Here is a 20351-nt window from a genome sequence, read left to right as displayed (position 1 = left end):
CCAGTCAAATAGACTGGGATTCTGAGCAGTCTTTTGTCTGACTGTACGACTCTCAGGGGCTTTTTGCCATCTTAACCTTCATTGTGTCAGCCTGTACAACAAAGACCATTACTTTCTTAAACTACTTTTGGGAGTAAACTTTCTGCATCTTATTTAGACAGCATCCTTTACACTCTTTTGTGGGGAAGCCTCTTGCGTCTTATTGGTTTGAGTCACTATTAAGGTATACCTCATTTATGGCCAGATGATGGATCCTTCAAATTGGAGAAACTTCTAAATTGGTAGATTTTTAGAGAGCTCTCATTATAAACAGCTGTTTCATTGGCTCCTATGGGGGGGCGGAAATGCTGGAAATTAGTCATATAATGGTTAACCTAAAAACTCCTTTAGTTTCAAACAAACCCAAAAAATTGGTTTGGGAAACCTTATTTGTGGTCTCTGCTTCCCCTAAATGGGTCTTACAGATGCTAATAAAAACATTAGAATAATTATTGTTAATTAGGTTAAGTAACAGGGAAAAATACTGAAGGAAAAGCCTAAAAACTTTTTCCCAACAAGGTGGAAATTTTAAAGGGACTTCTCCTAAATGAATAAGAAATCTTTAGATGGTTATTTTAAAGTGGGATAAATAAAACAGACATTAATGAGGTAAATCAAAGATTGGATACAATACTACCTAAGATTGGATGGGCCAAAGGGATCTCCTACTTGTCATCAACATTAAAGGGCCAGACCCAAACAAGTCTGCCCTATTTACCCCAGTTTAAAGTACGTATATTTTATTACATGTAAATTTTATACACGTAAAATTACACTGAGATACCTGACCAACAATTACTTGGGGCAAAAGTTAGACCAATTAATCAAGTTAAAAGATTGACAAAAGTGCCTGAGTCCCTTGGTTCAACCACTCTCTGGGGACCCCAGAGTCTTTATAAAAATTGGTATGTTTAAATGGGCATTGTGTAAGATAATTACCTCTCTTTTGCCTAATTATATTGTGTGGGATAGACATGTTTCACTGGGGAATTCTTCCCCTGCCTGATATTATAAGACGGCATATGAAGGAAATATTAATTAAACATACTAAAGGAAACCAGTGGGATTACCTGAGCCTATACAATATAAAGTAAGAACTGACAGCTAATATTTAAGGGATAATAAAAATAAATAATGGAGACTTTACTCTGGGTCTAACCTGTGCACTCAGAAAGAGGGTCTTTGTTGAATGCCTTATGCAAGTTTAGAAGGTCTGATCAATTAAACCATAAAGTTCTAGACTATAGAATTCTGAAATTTCAGTCTAGTTGGAAATCTTCTCACTGATACAGAAAAGCAAGTTAAAGAAAACGTAGTTGGGCAAATCAATCTTTTAATATTATTTAGGTGACAGGCCAGTTCTTTGGGGAATTAAAAGCAACTGTCTTTGTCTCGCAAATCGGTACAAATCAGAAATGTAAATACAGACCACAATGACCTGAGACTGAGCCTAATTAGCTAAATTAGGTAGAACCTGAAACCAAGGTTAACAAAGGGGAAAAAGTGGCCTTTTAAAACTCAAACTGCTGATTAGTCAGTCAAGAAGACGGAGGAGTAGGAAGATGTGGAGTTCATATCTCCCCACAAATGCATCAAGAATACATCTACAAATGGAACAATTCTCCCAGAGCACCTGATAAACACTAGCAGAGGACCTCAGGCACCTAAAAGGACAAGAAAGATCCCCACGTAAGCAGGTAGGACGAAAGAAAGAAGAAGGGAAAAGGAAGAGCAGATGAAGTGGGACGTGACCTGTGACCCTGGGCGGGGGAGCGGAGCTGAAGGTGAGAAGAGGTTCCCCGCATCTGGGGAAGCAGCGGGGAGAGAAGCTGGGGCAGAAGGAGAAATTTGGTGGCTCAGAGAACAGTGCAGCAACCAGTCTGTGGCAGGCAGGAGAGAGTGAGGCCTACACAAGTGGTCTGGCCACAGCTCTGCATGCCCCAGCCACTGGGGACCACTGGTGCACACGGGGGCTGAGTGTTGGAATGTGGGGTTTGAAGAGCAGACCCAGGAAGGGGAATGATGTTGGCTGTGAGGAGACAGCTCAAGGGGATAGGAGTGAGGAGCTCCACAACAAGGAATGCTCCTGGAGGAAGCCCAGACCAGCAGAGAAGCAAAGTGCCACTGCTGCGTGATGCACAAAGGGCGGGGCCCCCATTGCAGCCTCTCTCCTCACGCACTGGCCCCTGCCTCCACAGGCACTAGGAAGGGCTCCTGCCAGAGTGGCTCACGGGCCCCCAGCCATCATCACCTCAGCACTCTCCTGCTTGGGTGGCCCATTTGCCCAGCTTGCCACCTTGACTCCCTCCTGCCTGACAGGCTCGTACATCCCATAGCCACCCAGCACCCTCTCACCTGGGCAGCCTGCCTGCCCTGATTGCCGCTTCTACATCCTCCTGCCTGACAAGCTCGTGTGCTCCAGCAGCCTTGGGAGCAGATGCCAGTGGGTGGCCCACATGCAGAGACGGGGCTGAAGCCACAGCTGAGTTCCAGGGAACATGCAACTAAGGAAGAAGAGCTGAAATCTCTCCTCATGGCTGTGCAAATCATGGCATTACACTTCCTCTGATGGCTTCCTAAATTCAGCACCTGGGAACATCCCAATGGACAAGTGCTCCTGCAGCTGAGACAGGTCTGGCTTTAGCAGCTGTGGGTTTTGTGGGCACATACATGCTGGGGTTTGGCCAGGCCAGAGTCTGAGCTGCCTCCGTATCTCACATAGTGGGTCCAGGTACATAATGACTGCAGTCCTGGGACCTGACCTCAGTGGATCTGGGCCAGTGGCCTGGTGAAAATGATGCCTGAGTCACCAGGGCCAGTTGCCGCCATAACCACGGTTAAGGTGGGACTGAGAGCAGTACCAACAGCAGTGTACTTTGTAAGCCTACACAATGGGCGGAAAGGAGACAAAACAGAGCATACCCACAGGTGAACACCTCCAGAGGAGGAATACTCAATGGCTTCTATCCCAGTGGGGGTGCTCCAGTCCTCCCTACCTCACACCGCAGATCAGAAACACAGCTAAGAAACAGACCTGAGGGCCTCTGCTCCAACGACTAGGGATCAGAACCCAACCCTGACAAGGCAGTGACAGCCACAGAGGAAAGGGAAACTTCTGCTGAATAAAAATCAAAATTAAGAAAATCAACAGGAAAGATCAAACTTGGAAAATGTTTGCAATATCAATATCTGGCAAAGAACTCATATACAGATTAAAGAATTTTTACACTTCAAAAATAAAAAGACAATCCAATGGGAGAAAATGGCAAAAATATATTTATGGGTATGTTTTATATATATAAATGTAAAGTATATGTATCCATGAATATATGCCTATTGGCTATTTGCATGTCTTCCTTTTATTTTTTTTTTTTTTCTTTTTTTTGCGGTATGCGGGCCTCTCACTGCTGTGGCCTCTCCCATTGCGGAGCACAGGCTCCGGATGCGCAGGCCCAGCGGCCATGGCTCACGGGCCCAGCCGCTCCGCGGCATATGGAATCCTCCCAGACCGGGGCACGAACCCGTATCCCCTGCATCGGCAGGCGGACTCTCAACCACTGCGCCACCAGGGAGGCCCTCTTCCTTTTATTTTTAAGTGCCTAATTACATTTTATATATATATATACACACACTATTACATATAAAATAGGTAACTAATAAGAACCTACTGTATAGCACAGGGAACTCTATTCAGTACTCTGTAATGACCTATATGGGAATAGAAACTAAAAAAGAGTGGATATATGTATAACAGACTCACTTTGCTGTACAGCAGAAACTAACACAACATTGTAAATCAACTATACTCCAAAAAAATTAATTAAAATATTTACATATATTGTATACAACATATATATTAACTATATATTATTTATATATATTAGAGATTGCTCCATCAAAGACGTACAAATTATAATTATGATGAGATACCACTACATACCACTATAATGTCTAAAATTTAAAAAACTGTTAATATCAAGTTTTGGTGTGGACCTAGAGAAACATGAATACATTGTTAATGGGCTTGTAGCATGAAAGCTTTAAAGTTAAATATACATTTACATATGACCAAGCAATTACCTAATAGTTCATACTTATCCAAGAGATATGAAGTCTTAGGTCACACAAATTTGTTCACAAAAATGTGTAACACCATTATTCATAATAGGTAAAACTGGATATGACCAAAATATCCAAGATTTTTTTTTAAACATCTTTATTGGAGTATAATTGCTTTACAGTGGTGTGTTAGTTTCTGCTTTATAACAAAGTGAATCAGTTATACATATACATATATTCCCATATCTCATCCCTCTTGCGTCTCCCTCCCTCCCACCCTCCCTATCCTGCCCCTCTAGGTGGTCACAAAGCACCGAGCTGATTTTCCTGTGCTATGCGGCTGCTTCCCACTAGGTATCTATTTAATGTTTGGTAGTGTATATATGTCTATGTCACTCTCTCACTTTGTCACAGCTTATTTACCCTTCCCCCTCCCCATATCCTCAAGTCCATTCTCTAGTAGGTCTGTGTCTTTATTCCCGTCTTACCTCTAGGTTCTTCATGACCTTTTTTTTTTTCTTTCTTAGATTCCATATATATGTGTTAGCATACGGTATTTGTTTTTCTCTTTCTGACTTACTTCACTCTGTATGACAGACTCTAGGTCCATCCACCTCACTACAAATACATCAGTTTTGTTTCTTTTTATGGCTGAGTAATATTCCATTGTATATATGTGCCACATCTTCTTTATCCATTCATCCGATGATGGACACTTACGTTGCTTCCATGTCCTGGCTATTGTAAATAGAGCTGCAGTGAACATTTTGGTACATGACTCTTTTTGAATTATGGTTTTCTCAGGGTATAGGCCCAGTACTGGGATTGTGGGGTCGTATGGTAGTTCTATTTTTAGTTTTTCAAGGAACCTCCATACAGTTCTCCATGGTGGCTGTATCAATTTACATCCCCACCAACAGTGCAATAGCGTTCCCTTTTCTCCACACCCTCTCCAGCATTTATATGGTACTGGCACAAAAACAGAGATATAGATCAATGGAACAGGATAGAAAGCCCAAAGATAACCCCACACACATATGGTCACCTTATCTTTGATAAAGGAGGCAAGAACATACAGTGGAGAAAAGACAGCCTCTTCAATAAGTGGTGCTGGGAAAACTGGACAGGTACATGTAAAAGTATGAAATTAGAACACTCCCTGACACCATACACAAAAATAAACTCAAAATGGATTAAAGTCCTAAATGTAAAGCCAGACACTATCAAACTCCTAGAGGAAAACATATGCAGAACACTCTATGACATAAATCACAGCAAGATCCTTTTGGACCCACCTCCTAGAGAAATAAAAACAAAAATAAACAAATGCGACCTAATGAAACTTAAAAGCTTTTGCACAGCAAAGGAAACCATAAACAAGACGAAAAGACAACCCTCAGAATGGGAGAAAATATTTGCAAATGAAGCAACTGACAAAGGATTTATCTCCCAAATTTAGAAGCAGCTCATGCAGCTCAATATCAAAGAAACAAACAACCCAATCTAAAAATGGGCAAAAGACCTAAATGGACATTTCTCCAAAGAAGATATACAGATTGCCAGCAAACACATGAAAGGATGCTCAACATCACTAATCATTAGAGAAATGCAAATCAAAACTACATTGAGGTATCACCTCACACCGGTCAGAATGGCCATCATCAGAAAATCTCCAACAAGATTTATATGGGTGAACCAGTTGTGGTCTATCCATACAATGTCATATCATACAGCAGTAGAAGGATAGAATTATGAGGAATGCAACAAGGATGAATCTCAGAAACACTATGCTGAGAAAAAAGCTAGACACACAAGAGTATGTACTTTATGTTTCTGTTTATATGACTTTCTAGAAAAGGAAAAATGAATCTATGGCGACAGAAAACATATCAGCAGTTGCCTGTATCAAATATGGAGTAGAGAGTGACTGCAAAGAGGAAAGGGAAAACTGCAAAGGGGGGTAATAGGAAAATTGTCTACCTTGATGGAAACAGAGTTACAAAATATTTACATTTGTCAAAATTCATTAAAGTGGACATTCAAGTTAGTATATTTTTTATATTATACCACAATATATTTCTTTTAATAAAATAATTATGAAGAGTAGGTAAGTGGGCAAAGGACCTGAACGCCAGCTTTAGCTATGTTAGAGCTGTCAAATCAAAAAAAAGATCAAGTTGCCCCTATTTTAAAAACCAAGAAAATGCATAGAAGTTGAGGAAGAGAGATTTTAACTTATTTTAAGAGTGAGTTTTCTCACAATTCGAGCTTCCTAAAAATGAAACAAACTTATTTTGAGTTGGCAATTTCTTTCTCAGTGAGGACATTCAAGTACAAGATGACGATCATTTTTCAGGTATGCTGTAGAAGTGCCTTAGAGATTGAAATTTGCATTAACCAATATTTAAGATGATTCAATAACATCAGAAAATATGCTATATTTATATATGCTCTTTTATGGTAGAGTTCTGTCTATAATGTTTTCTAAAATATCCTTTGAATGAATATTTCAATAGTAGTCTCCAGTGCTGCAAATGTAGGCCAGAAAGTTAGATCTGTGCACAGTCTATTTTTTAAGAAGCTTGTAATCTGGAAGAGAAGATAGACAAAAATGTTGTAGCAAAATGCAGTAAGTTTCATAATAGAGATATCCTCATGCTCTTATATGACATGGAAGCAGTGTCACATTCTTAATATGTCATCTTTTTCTGAAATACTTCAGTATTAATTTCTAACAATGATAATAATTAATTAAGGCATGAATTATTTACGGAGAGATACTAGTTATTCCTAAAATATTTGGAGATTCTTTTAACATGAAGGTATTTCTTAGAATACCTCCAGTAAAGTTCCAAAACGTGTCTTTCAAAGCCTAAATGTGTTTGTACGATCCTGAAAACCTCAAGGAAAAATGTGAATGTTGCCGATTATCCACCATTTAAAGTTTTCTAGGCTTTGGCATTTTTCTGTAAGTATAAATAATTGACTATGAACTATGCAGAGAGTTGTTTTACCTGAATTTCTTTGAGATCCATCAGATGTGGCCATTAAAATGAGCCAATCTCCTCCATTACAACTACTCACTGTGCAGGCTTCTAGTCAAGCATTGGTGGAGATAGCGCAGCTCAATTTAAATGTAAAATGCAAGGTAATGTAACTAAACAAGTTAGTCCTATCCTTTTCCCCTTACTTTCCCTTAGAGAGTTTTTGAAGTTAGGGATTTGTAAAATGAAAGTATTAAACCAAATTTAATAGCAAAATGTCATTGATATCATGAGTGAAACCAAGCCCAGTTTCCATTTACCCCAAAGTATAAATTGCCTATCTGAGAAGCAGTTCAAATTTAAGTCATGTCAGATTGGTGGTCTTTCTGAGTTTCAGTTTGGAACTCTTATTTGAAGTCATTGTTTCATTCAAGAGCATCTCAATATCAATAGCAGGTTTTCTACTTCAGCAAAAGTCTTGATGTACATCAGTGCCATTGGGTCCAGAGGATAGCCTCTTTGTACGTTTTTTTCTCCCAGTCTCACTGCAATGTTAAAGTCACTGATATCACAGAGCACATTTCTAATCCTAACTATATGCCCTAATTTGGGCAGAAATCCACTCCTCCACTTTTATGCAATGTATTAACAACCAGAAATTTAATTGTATTTGTTGAGACTGTAATATCAACGTGAAGCATTCCTTTTTTGAAGCTCAAATTCTTAACACTTGCTTTCCCCTTTGCAAGAAATACTTACTCCTTTACTCCCTTGTCCCCTTAGGCTACCTACGTCATACTTCAGTTAAGAAGACATTTCACAAGGGATGCCTTTCCTCATCCTTCCAGGTGAGAAAGGCTCCCTGTTCCATGGCTCACAGTACCCTGTCTATATTTACTACAATTAGTAATTCTTCTTTAGACTGCAGGCTCTAAGAAATATGGACAATGCTTGCTTTTCCACACCTTGTATTACCAGCACCTAATGCAGTGCCTGGGACCTAGTAGAAGTTCTATAAATATGTAATGATTGCTGAATGAATGAATGAATGAATGAATGTGTTAGTAACAAGATAAATGCATAAATCGTATTTGTAAAGCACAATACAAAGTAATTTCATTAATATTCACCCACTTATTTGTACCTTTATACCCTTCTCTTCATTTACATATCTTAGAATTACTTTTATCAGCAGGGATACAGGATTTAATGATGAAATTTTGAGGAAATGTATTAGAAATATTTGTGAGTGAGTAAGCACTATGCCATGGTGAGAGAGAGAAAAAAAATAAAAGCTATTGCTATATTCTTGACTCAAGTCATACTCAATATTATTTGTTACATATTATATTACACACACAAATGCATTCTCACTGGCATGGTATCACCTACATTATTATAATTTCCATTTCCTTCCCAATCCCTCTAAAGCCCATACCTGACCCTTAGACTTATTAAATTGCATTGTTTTAAACCACTTCTCCAATTTGTCAAGGTCATATTACGGTCATGTTGAATTTTGATCTTGACAAAGTATTAATCAGTCTTATCAACTAAAGAGAACTGTAAATGACTAAATCCACATGCTTTTCTATCATCCTAGACTTGATGAAAATATTAAATAGCCTCTGGCCCAGGATTGACCTCTACATATAAAACTTCTGTCCACTTTGGTTGAGGAGGAACTATAAATGAGTTTCATTGTTCTACCTACTTTGTTTCCAATAAGTAGGTCTCTGGTGCTGATCTATTTTTATAAATTTGTGAATGAATTCCATTTGTAATATTTTTATAATATTAATATTTAATGTCTGATTTCAAGTTGTGGATGAAAAAATGCTAACATCAATGAAAACTACCACTTGCCCAAATAGATTAATAATAGTAAGAACAGGTAAAGTAGATTTAAAACCTACTGTCATGTTTATTTACTTTCCTGAATTGTTCCCACTGTGCCACTTCCTTACTTTCTGAATATGACAGGTTCATGCATGACGTCCTCCTCTAGATGCTGTGCCATTAAGAAATCTCCCTGATTATAACAGGTGATCATCTATGATGGATAATAAATATGCTTGTGCATTTTCAATCACAAATCCACGTCTTGCACACTGAAATGATTTTACTTGTTGCTTGATCACGGGGACTTCTTCCTCTGAATAAATAAGACTTGACTTTGCCTCTTTATGCAGTCATCTGTTCACAGTTCTGTCTCTCTCCAGTAGACTGTGTCTCCTTAAAGACAAATGAATATTCATTCATCTTTGATCCCCTTTGCTTAGCATGCATAGTAATTGTTCAACAAATATTTGTTTAATGAGTTAAACGCCAATATGCCATGAAGTAGGAAAATCTGGAGATGTGAGTGGTCAAGATGGGGGGTGTGATTAAAGGACCCCTCTGAATTCTAAGAACAACATACTTAGGAGGGAATGCATGAATAATCAACGGGGCTGACTACTTGACAACTAGTATGTATTCAACTTTCAAATTCTATATTATAAGCATCCCTGAGTGTAATTTGAAATGGATAGACAGGAATTTTTATTTTATTTTTTCTAATGAGGAAGCAGTGTAGGTCTCTATTCTCATGGCCTCTGTTGCTTCCTATGAATATTTCTCCAATATCTTGACATAATCATTTTCAGGAAGCCAAGAGAGTCCAAAAGAAAATGACAAACAACAGAAATTGCTTTCATTTTCTAGTGTTTGGAAAAACATAAAAATAGGTTTAAGTTTTTCAAACATACTTAGATTTCATGAGATTTTACTTGGTTTATAATCAATATGATAAGATGCATATATATGTGTATAGAATCATCATTCATTTTAAATTGGAAATAATGTGTATCCCCATGGCTGATCTGCAAACTGTCCATAATAAGAACCAAGCTTATGTCCTCCTAAGTCTTTTGTAGCCCCATTTTAACACATTTTCTGAAAGTTATTTCACTTCAACCACTCTAGATACTTTCTAAAAAAACAATAGATGACTTTTTAAAATTTTCCTTTCAAAATGAAAATATTAAAATATGCTACAAATTGGTGCAATAATGGAAGCTACAACTTACCATGTAAGTTTGTTTGTAATTGAGCAAAATATGTTCCAATAATTTTTGCACTGTATTTGCCTTTCTCTCTGTAATTACTAACCCTTTTTCTTTCACTATGGAATGTGAATTTTGATTTCTCATCTTCAAATTTGCCTTTAAATACATTTCTGCCCTTATTTTTCTTCCATCTGGAAGCTAAGTTTTCAAGAGAAAATTTGTTGACACAAATATTGAATGTCTTCATATTAGGAATAATTCTAATGCAACTACTTTGTACTTGGAAATGTGCCACTGTGTTTAGGAAGGCTAAACGCATACTTTTGGGTAAGTTCAAAAAAGATTACTCCAATGATTCAACCAAGTATATTTCACGCATATTGATAAGAAATTTCAAACTAATTGTGTGTGATAGCCATCAATTAAAGACGTAAAATGAATGCCTGCTATTTTAAAACATAGTTAAGCCAAGGAAAAGCTGTGCATAACTAGCATGTTCTGTAAAGATAATTGGCTCACTAACTAAATTCTAACAGTCCATTCACATTTCTAGATTTTAATTGAAGAATGGATGGAAATAGTAAGGTGAGCTCATTGCCCAATACACATAAGCATGGGACAATTTTAATTTCTGCAGAGATGCCCATATTGTGTGAAATCTTATTAATATTGTGATGGAATACAGTGAATCATGCTGTGAAAGAAGCACACATTTGTTGTACGTGTGTTCACACACACACACACAAACACACAGATACACACACATTTCTTTTCTCTCCTCTCTATTCTCATTTCAGTCCCATTTTTCCTCTTCTTAGATAACTGGTATCATGAATTGAATATAAATACTTTGAATCCATGCTTGAACTTTTTACTATATGCAAATGAATCCATGAAAAACACATGATTGCTTTGAGTTTTAAAAATTTGTAGACATGTCATCATGCCAAATATGTAATCTTAAAAATCATTTATCATGTATATAATTAATTATTTCGAGTGAAGTATTGCATTGCATCTTAAAAATAGTTTATATATGTCTTTTGTAAGCAGCATAAACTGGAATTTTTTTTTGTTTGTTTGTTTTTGTTTTTTGTGTGTTTTTGCAGTACACGGGCCTCTCACCGTTGTGGCCTCTCCCGTTGTGGAGCACAGGCTCCGGACGCGCAGGCTCAGCGGCCATGGCTCACGGGCCCAGCCGCTCCGCAGCATGTGGGATCCTCCCGGACCGGGGCACGAACCCGTGTCCCCTGCATTGGCAGGGAGACTCTCAACCACTGCGCCACCAGGGAAGCCCAAACTGGAATTTTTAAATTTATTTTTATTGTCTCTGTGATCAAATGTATTGTGATTATTGATCTATTTCTCCTTTATTTTTCCATGTTTCATCCCTCCCGGTACTAACTTCGTTTAAACACATTTTTCATTCTCTTTTTATGGTCTACCTTTTTATGAATCATATATGAAGTATTCATTTTTAGTGTTTTCTGAAAAATTTGACATATATTTCTAACTTGAAAAAGTCTAAAACTAATTATCTCATCTTCCTCCTAAGCGGTTCATGGACCCCTCAAATTTTAAATCTGATCTCCAGTATTTCAGTATATTATCTAGTGTTTTAGTTTTACTTTGTACATACCCCCATTGGCTATTATTTTTTACACTCAACCGTTATTCAGATTCATTCCAACATTACAAATTTCTTTGCTGGTCACTGTTCAGTGCACCTTCCTACTTCTTTTTATGCTTATTTTCTTTCTTACTGAAGAACATTCTTTGTACAATGGTCTCCAATCTTGCCTAAAACACATGAGAATTATGTGAGAACTTTTTAAAGCTCCCATTATTGAAACACCGCCTAGATCACTGGTTAAAAAAAAAAAATCTCCAAGTATTGGCTTCAGGCATCAGAATATTTTTTAATGCCTTCAGACAATTCCAATAGCTGCTGCTACTGCTTTAGTCATTTTGTTGTTGTTGTTGTTACAGTTTGTGGGTGGTAATTCCTCTTTGTCTATGAATGAAAATTTCTTTACTTCTTGTTCTTGAGTAGTTTTTTAAAATGAGGTGTAGAATTTTAATTTGGACAGCTATATGTGCTCAGTACTTTGAAGATATTATTCTATTGTTTTCCAGCATCTACCTGTTTTCTGATAAGACAACAGCATCTACCTGTTTTCTGATAAGACGACAGATATTTAAAGCCAGCCCTCAAAAACAAGGCTTATTATTTCCAGGGCCCCCTTGAATTTCTTGGTTTCAACTCCTCCTCACTATTCTAATGTTGAATTTGTTTTTTCTCCTTAAATCCTGAGACTGGGGATCCCCCCCCCATTTTTTGTAAGCTTGTTCATTTTCTTTTTATGTGTTGCTACATGTAAAAGCAACATATAAAAGAAAACACAAGTATAACAAACTGTGTGTTCAGATTGCAAGAAAGGATTCTCAATATCAGTTCAGCCTATCCTATTGACTGAAAGCATTTACCTTGTTTCTTTTACAACTAACTTGAATATTATGAGTCTTACATCTAATATACAGTACTCTTCACCCTTCTTGGAACGTCTATGCTCAATAAGGACATTAGTTGATTTGTCACTAATATTGCTTTCCCTACATGTGAGTGCATTCAGAGTTCTATCCTGTCCCATATACATAGCATAATCTTATATTTTGTATCTAACTGGCATCAGTTTTCCTTTTTTTTTTTCGATTTACTTTTAAGGTTTACTTTTAGCAGGACTGTACTGAAACACTCTTACACCTTAATAGATCTAATTGTCTGGACTTAAAATAATAGATTTCTCTATCACAGGGGCATTTGTCTGTACAGATACTGATTTCTGTTCTCTGCACATGTTTTCATGTTATATGCCCAGTGTAATATGAAGCGAGTTAATTTATTGTGTTGCATATAGTAAAGAATCCAGCAGAATAATGTTATTTAGGGGTCTTTTTTCATTATTTCTATGAATAACAACAACATCAACAATAATAGTAATAGAAAAGATAATTTCTACCTATAGAAGTCTCAGTTTTTTCTTAAATGCAGTAGAAGGCCCTTCACACTCTATTTGTCAGCTTGGCTTCAGGTTTTCATATTGTTGGCTAGAAGACAGATAAAGGGGATTATGGACAGAACTGAGCCTGGTTTCTGCTAATCTCCAACTTGAATTCTTTCAAGGGTTGCAAAATATGATTCAAGTATTTCACAGGCCTTTATAACCTTTGTCATCTGTCTGGTATATGTGCCATCATGGGTGGATTTGGAACTGACATTTTATATCTCTGATCTCAACTGTATAAATATTTGTTTAGACTGACTATCAACATAGAACACAGACATTCTCTTCTGATGTATGGATGATAGAATAGTCCTTAACTGGGCCCCTAAGGATGGGGCAGGCACAAACTAACAGAGGGCAATGAGGCAAATTTTCAATGAACTCAGATTTTATATTTTCCTTTAGGTAAAAGAGTGGTTGCTTCTATACCAAAAAACTATTTCTTATAATTTGGGTTACATTAAAAATATCTCATATATACAACCATTTATCTGAATCTATAATAGTGACTTGGTTTTCTCAAATACATTATATATGGAGTCCTTTAGACTGGAATTAAATTAATCATGGTCGTCATTTTTTTTTTCTATAGACTTCCCAGCTATCTTCCCCTAGGAAAACTCTCTTAAGTAATCAAGAGAAATATTTTAGGCAACATTATGTAAATCATCACCCTTATTAGATGAATTAATATTCTTGAAGTTATAGCTCATTTCATGGAAATCAGATTAACCTGATGTTATGGGCATTGTCATTTATCAGTAAGTTATTTGTTCATATGCTCAGTATGTGACATAAAATATGTAACTTTAATAAGAGAATGGATCATCTCAAATAATTTAGCAAATCTTGAAAATGATAAGGATTAAAATTGTGGATGTATAAAGGACACAGAAGCTTGGAGAACTTTAAAACCATCTATTTCTCTCCTGTTTCCCTCACACAAGGAAATGAAGGCTGACACTTTAGCATGGTTTGGAAATCCTTCTAAAAATTATCTGACTTTCTCTTAGAATTAACACGTAATTTAAAGTTTTAAGAACTGCAGAACTGATCACATGAATTACCATAATTTAGTCAAGAATTTTTTTGAATATCCACCTTTTGACAAACATTGTACATATATATATACCAGGTTGTAGAGATGAATAAAATCATCCTTAGTCTCAAATAACTGAAAGAAAAATCCCCCAATATTAGTGAATACTGAGGAATTAAGGATGATGCTATGAGAAAATTTTTATAATGTGAAATTTATTAAGTTAAATAAAATATTGTGCTTTTGAGATTAGAATGACTTGGTTTTGTTCTAATGATACTGATGATAGACAGTGGTTGTATTTTGCAGAAGTTTTATGGGAGCAAAATAAAAACTTGATAATGTGATATAAATTTGGTCCCCCAAGGTGATTTTTATTGTTATTTCTATTGGTGTTGTTAATGAGAGAAATTTCTGTGAGCTATTAGAAAAAAAATGTGGATATCAATATCTAATCAAAAAGAAGGACAAAATAATGGATAATTAGAGAATATATATAACCAGTAAGTTAAAAATATACTCACATGCTAAGGAAGCACAGTGGTGGAAGTTTTGCTCATCATAAAGCTTTAACAGTGAGTAGAAGGTATCTTGGTGTCTTGGGTGTGGGAAGATATGCTAACAACCAGTGATAGATCCGTTGTAAAATTTGGAACTGTTCCTTTGGTATTAAATTTCACTTAAGACCTGTGCTTCTGGACAGGATGGAGTAACAGGAACTGGATTTACTCTCCTGGCTTAAACTGCTAAAAGTAAAAAAATATATATATATTAAACAATACTTTTAGACATTGAACAACAAACAGCACAAGACAACGGTTGTATAAAGCTGTTAATTATAATGATAACCCATAAAAACCAGTGGCATAATGTTTTGTGTAATACAGTTAAATGTTAGTGTTTGAACAAGTCCCTGGTCACCTGTGAAAAATAAAGGTGGATTCTCTTTTCATATTTATTAACAAAATGAATTTCATAGGGATGCAGTATTTAAATATGTTAAAATACTACAATTACTAGAAGAAAACATTTTTGTTTTATTTAATAAAGGTTAATTTTTAAAATTTTTTATATTTTTATGTGTTGCATTTATTGCTTTAAGATTATACAAATATTTTTTGATATAATTTAATACATGCAGCATCAACTAGAGTATTCAGTACACAGAGTATTCAATGGGTATAGGCTTAGTAGTGGGACCAAATTAGCCCTAGACTAAATTATTTCACTTGCAGCCTAATAAGGCTTACAAGGAAGCCTCAAAATGATCAAACTATTTCTTAACTACTTCTTTGAGCAAAGTTACAAATATTTACAAAAATACAAATACGCCCTGCAACCAGTAAAGTAAAATTCACAATATCTGACATGCAATCTAGAATTACTAGGGATGCAAAGACGAAGGAAAATATAACCCATAACAAGGAGAAAAATTAATTAATGAAAACAGACTGAAAAATGGTACAATCAGTAAACAAAGACATTCAAACAGTTATTATAACTAATTTTCATAGGTTCAAAAAGTTTAAAGGAAAGAGTCAACATCTTAAATAGACATACAGAGGATATAAAAATAACCCAAATTGAGTTCCTAGAGATGAAAAATATAGTTTCTGAGATGAAAAATAAACTGGATGGGATTAAAAGAGATGAGGCAATGCAGAAGCAAAGATTGACCTCCCTGCAAAAGCAAAATTTTGTTATTATAATCTGTCCCACTGAGTAGTCCAAATATAAAGTCTGAAATGCAAAATGCCAGCTTGGTCATCTTTTTCCATTTCAAGTTTGCTTTACCCTTTCTGGTTTGTGCTTCCAAAAATAATTAAAGTATAAAATTATGAAAATTGTATTCAATGGTATTAAAATTAAGCATCTATCCATTTTATGGATTGCCCTGCATAATGCAAATATCTAAAATCTAAATATTATGTGTATATAAACATATATGTATACGTACATATATGGATATATATCTCACTAGCAGAATGAAAAGAAAATATGAAAGTACAACACAAGTTGTGGAGGAATATAGTAAAGGAAAGTAAAATGATAGTATTTTTGTTTTTAGATATAGTTGCCCTACGCAGTGGAAAAAGGATATACGGATTAGCATATTTTATTTTCTGAGAAGCATGAATCCATTTAAAAGATGAATGGGCAGATGAATTTAAAGAATCATTAATTTAAATACATAATCAGTCTTCAATTTTTTTGTTACTGACAACATCCCCTTTAAGATTTTCAAAATGCTGAAAGGTGGGATTCCAAGATTTTTAGTTGCTATAGAAGCAATTATTAGCAAATCCTTTCTTCTAATCTCATTACAGAAAATAGTGCCCTTTGTGCCCAGAGAACTCCCATTAGAACAGATAGCTAGTGGGAAGCAGCCACATAGCACAGGGAGATCAGCTGGGTGCTTTGTGACCACCTAGAGGGGTGGGATAGGGAGGGTGGGAGGGAGGGAGACGCAAGAGGGAAGTGATATGGGAACATGTGTATATGTATAACTGATTCACTTTGTTATAAAGCAGAAACTAACACACCACTGTAAAGCAAGTATACTCCAATAAAGATGTTAAAAAAAAAAAAAAGGAACTGCATTTCGGAGCAGCTCAGAACATAGGGTGTACCACTCTGGAGCTATCCGACATTTCCTGTGTCTGATTAAATATTGTGTATATATGCTATGTATTTATATCTCCATCTAAATATACGTCTGTATCTCCTAAAATACTCTCTCACATATAATGAAGTCACAGTTTCCAGATAGTTGTTCTGGTAGTCATTAGACAAAATATAGTCTCATTTATTTAAAAAATGTGAAATGAGAGAAATGTATGAAAAACTTGATCCATCTTCTGACTGAATTTGTGGTATTGGTACCTTCAGAAGAGGAAATAATTAATTTATTGTAAATTATTTTATTCCTCATTTATTAGAGAGGAAATTTATAAACTGAAACTGTTAGGGCTTAAAGGGTTTTTTTCCAGAAGATAATATCTGTGGTTCTCACCTTACACTGAGCAGTATATCACTAGTAAACAATCAGACAAATAGGTACATTATTAAGTTATTTTATTTTCACCTGGCTTTTTAATACTATCATCTGATAAACATCATATTAATTGACACTGCAATTTCTTCCTTGATTTGTATATTTTTTTCTACAAACACTTTGCATTCCAACTTCCACGTATCTGATTTACTCATCCCTGTGATGGTCTTCATCTTCAGACATCTTGCTGTCTGGGCTGTTCAACCCTGTGACAGTAAAAGCACACTCACTAGGGACTAGGAGTTTGAGAAGGACTTAGAAAATTGTTTGGAACCTGAAAAAAAGGGCTCCAGAATATGAAAACAAATCTGCAAAATGGAGATCAAAACTTGTGTAATTAATATTTTCAACTAATATTACTACAACAGCAATGTTACTCAGCTTTCATATAGTTATCTATAAATTATATTGGATATGTGACTTGGGCACATTTTAATGCATTTGATAACATTTAGGGTAAAGCTTCTAAAAGGGCAATTGCCTAGGACTGAGGAAGGTTTAAAAATGGCCCTGCACAGAATGAACTAGAAGTGACTTCAATGGGAGGCTGAGGCAGAGATGCTGGACCCGGAGAGTGACAGAGCAGGCGTACATTGGAGAGAGCTTTCCTATATAGGAGAGCCAAGAATGTGTTACTTATTGAGGGGGGAGCATGAAGGTAGTGGACCCTATAATGAGAATCCTAGGATTGCTCCTAGATTTCTAACTTGGATAAATGACAGGACGGTACTCTTTGGTGAATACTAAAGGAACAGCAACAGCAGCAAAAGTCTAAGAATGGAACTTTAACATATCACAATGCCACCTTTAAAGTAAATTTGGCATTCTTCCCTTTTTGAATGAATGAAAATACATTAATTAAAGACATACACGGGCTTCCCTGGTGGCGCAGTGGTTGAGAGTCCGCCTGCCGATGCAAGGGACACGGGTTCGTGCCCCGGTTTGGGAAGATCCCACATGCCGCGGAGCGGCTGGGTCCGTGCGCCATGGCCGCTGAGCCTGCGCATCCGGAGCCTGTGCTTCGCAACGGGAGAGGCCACAGCAGTGAGAAGCCTGCGTACCACAAAACAAAACAAAACAAAAAGACATACACATTCACACACCTGCTAATATCTGCTCTTCTGCAATCGTGTTTTCTGTATAGTGTCTAAATATCTCTTCCAGTTGAAGTAGTGCTTAAACACTTCAATAGGCGTCTTTTCAGCCAAAAAGAAAAACTGTCTATGACTGTTTCAACATATTTTAAATATATGTATAATCATTGCCAACTTGTCTGCTTTGCAGATTCTAGTTTCCTATACAATATTTAATATCTCCCTTTATTGAAAATGTCATTGCTCAGTATTATGATTGTTTTTCATTTTGATTATATGTCTGAATATTAGAATTATTGATTAATCTCTTTATTAATGGAATAATCTCAGCACAATGTTCAATACACTTCTTCTCTACCATTATTATATGTTATTTTAAAGATTTTCCATACAGTTACTTTAAATGGGATTTTCAGATTTTTCAGGCTTTTTGAAGTCAGTAGGATAGGCTCCAGTGAGTAAAAGAAATGCTGAAGAACAACAATATGAATTAAACAAATTTAAGTAGTTAAGAAAGCACTAATCTAGTCATTGAGAAATGTATACTAATATTTACATAGTATGTATATATAAATCAATAGTTTCTAAATGAGATAATCTACTGAACAAAATATCTTAAAATATGAATGAAAAGATGTTGTAAAATCTCTATATGATTAAAGTACAAAAATTTTTATAAGCTTGGAAGATAAATAATAAGTGCATTTTTGTCTGGGAGACAAGTTGTTATCTGGGAAACCTCAAGACATTTTGTAGATTATTGAAATCACTTTACTATCAATCTTGAGCATTTCTCCTATCAACTCTATAATTAGTATTGGAAATTACCATGATGACTCTATTTCACTATCAGGAACATTGAAGAAACTATTTCAAGTGCTAAACATTGGTTTTAACAAATAAAAAACAATTCATCTGAAGAAGATGTTACAATGAGCTGAGGAATTAAAAGATCTCAAAGTAGAGAAATTTCACTGACTGCAGTATAAACAACTTGAGGGTAGAGAGTGTCTGTTTTTCCTGTTTGCCCTCCAAATTTGGGAACAGTTTTATATGCACGGTGCAGGGTAATAAGCAAATGTTTAACAAATGAAAAGTACTGAATTCATTACCTTGTGGTACAAATTAGGATTTCTTTTGTACTGTAACTAGAAGATTTTAACTTCAGCATTATGAATTATTAATGTCTTTATCTGATTCCCAGTTCTGTGTCAACCAAACTTATTTGAGTGATAATTAGAGGACTTCATGTTTATCCTATCTTCTAGGATTTCACTTTTGCATATCTGTTAATTCATAATTTTGACATTTTTATAGCACAACCAAAGACTATAAAAACACATAGAGCAAGCACTTGCCAAAGAACTCTAAATAAAACACATCTCAGATATGAAATTAGATCCATGCTTGGTTCTACTTCTAAGTGCTTCATCTAAAGAGAGACGTGCAACACTGCTGCATGAATTAATCACCTAGGGTGACTTTTAAACCTACCAACAGCTGGCCCCTCTATCATATCTGATTTTATTCAATAGTCTAAGTGATAATCATTTCTGGATCAAGAACTTTATTTTACTGGTTGTAAAGGTGGGCACATGCACACGCACACAATCCCCAGTGCTTTTAAAAATTGTGGGACAGAATTAATCATAACTATTGAGTTTAAATGCCATTTATCAACTTATTAAAGTGCAAGCATGCAGGGAAAATAAGCTAAAGACAAGACTTTCGTTTTTCAATTTATTTTTTAAAAGTCTTGTAGAAATTTTTATGAAATTAACACAAAATGGTGGTACCAAAAATCTTTTTGCTTTGTTTATTCCCTAGTCTGTGGCAATGTAAAGAGTGGAAGTTAACCCGGAATTTAAGTTAAGGAAAGCTATATTGTATTAAGTTTAGCCAAAATTCTCTAACTTGCCATATTTTTTCAAATAAATAAACTTTCTATTCTCTTCCCTCTCTCCTC

General features: G+C 35.8%; 1 long non-coding RNA gene across 1 annotated transcript in view; it reads right to left on the bottom strand.

Annotated features, from left to right (window-relative positions):
* Window positions 1-12625: 12625 nt before the first annotated feature.
* LOC308611365 overlaps window positions 12626-20351 on the bottom strand; it is a 36179-nt gene continuing 28453 nt past the window's right edge. Inside the window, exons 3-4 of the long non-coding RNA XR_014014881.1 lie at window positions 14761-14982; window positions 12626-13240 (exon numbers count right to left, since the gene is read on the bottom strand). This is a non-coding gene — a long non-coding RNA (uncharacterized lncRNA). The remainder of the gene's footprint in view (window positions 13241-14760; window positions 14983-20351) is intronic.

The sequence above is a fragment of the Mesoplodon bidens genome, assembly GCF_964165515.1.
Source record: "Mesoplodon bidens genome assembly, contig: HAP1_SCAFFOLD_72, whole genome shotgun sequence".
In the NCBI taxonomy this organism is placed as follows: Eukaryota; Metazoa; Chordata; class Mammalia; order Artiodactyla; family Ziphiidae; genus Mesoplodon; species Mesoplodon bidens.
The sequence above is the reverse complement of the archived record's forward strand: the minus strand, read 5'-3'. Positions and strand labels throughout refer to the sequence as shown.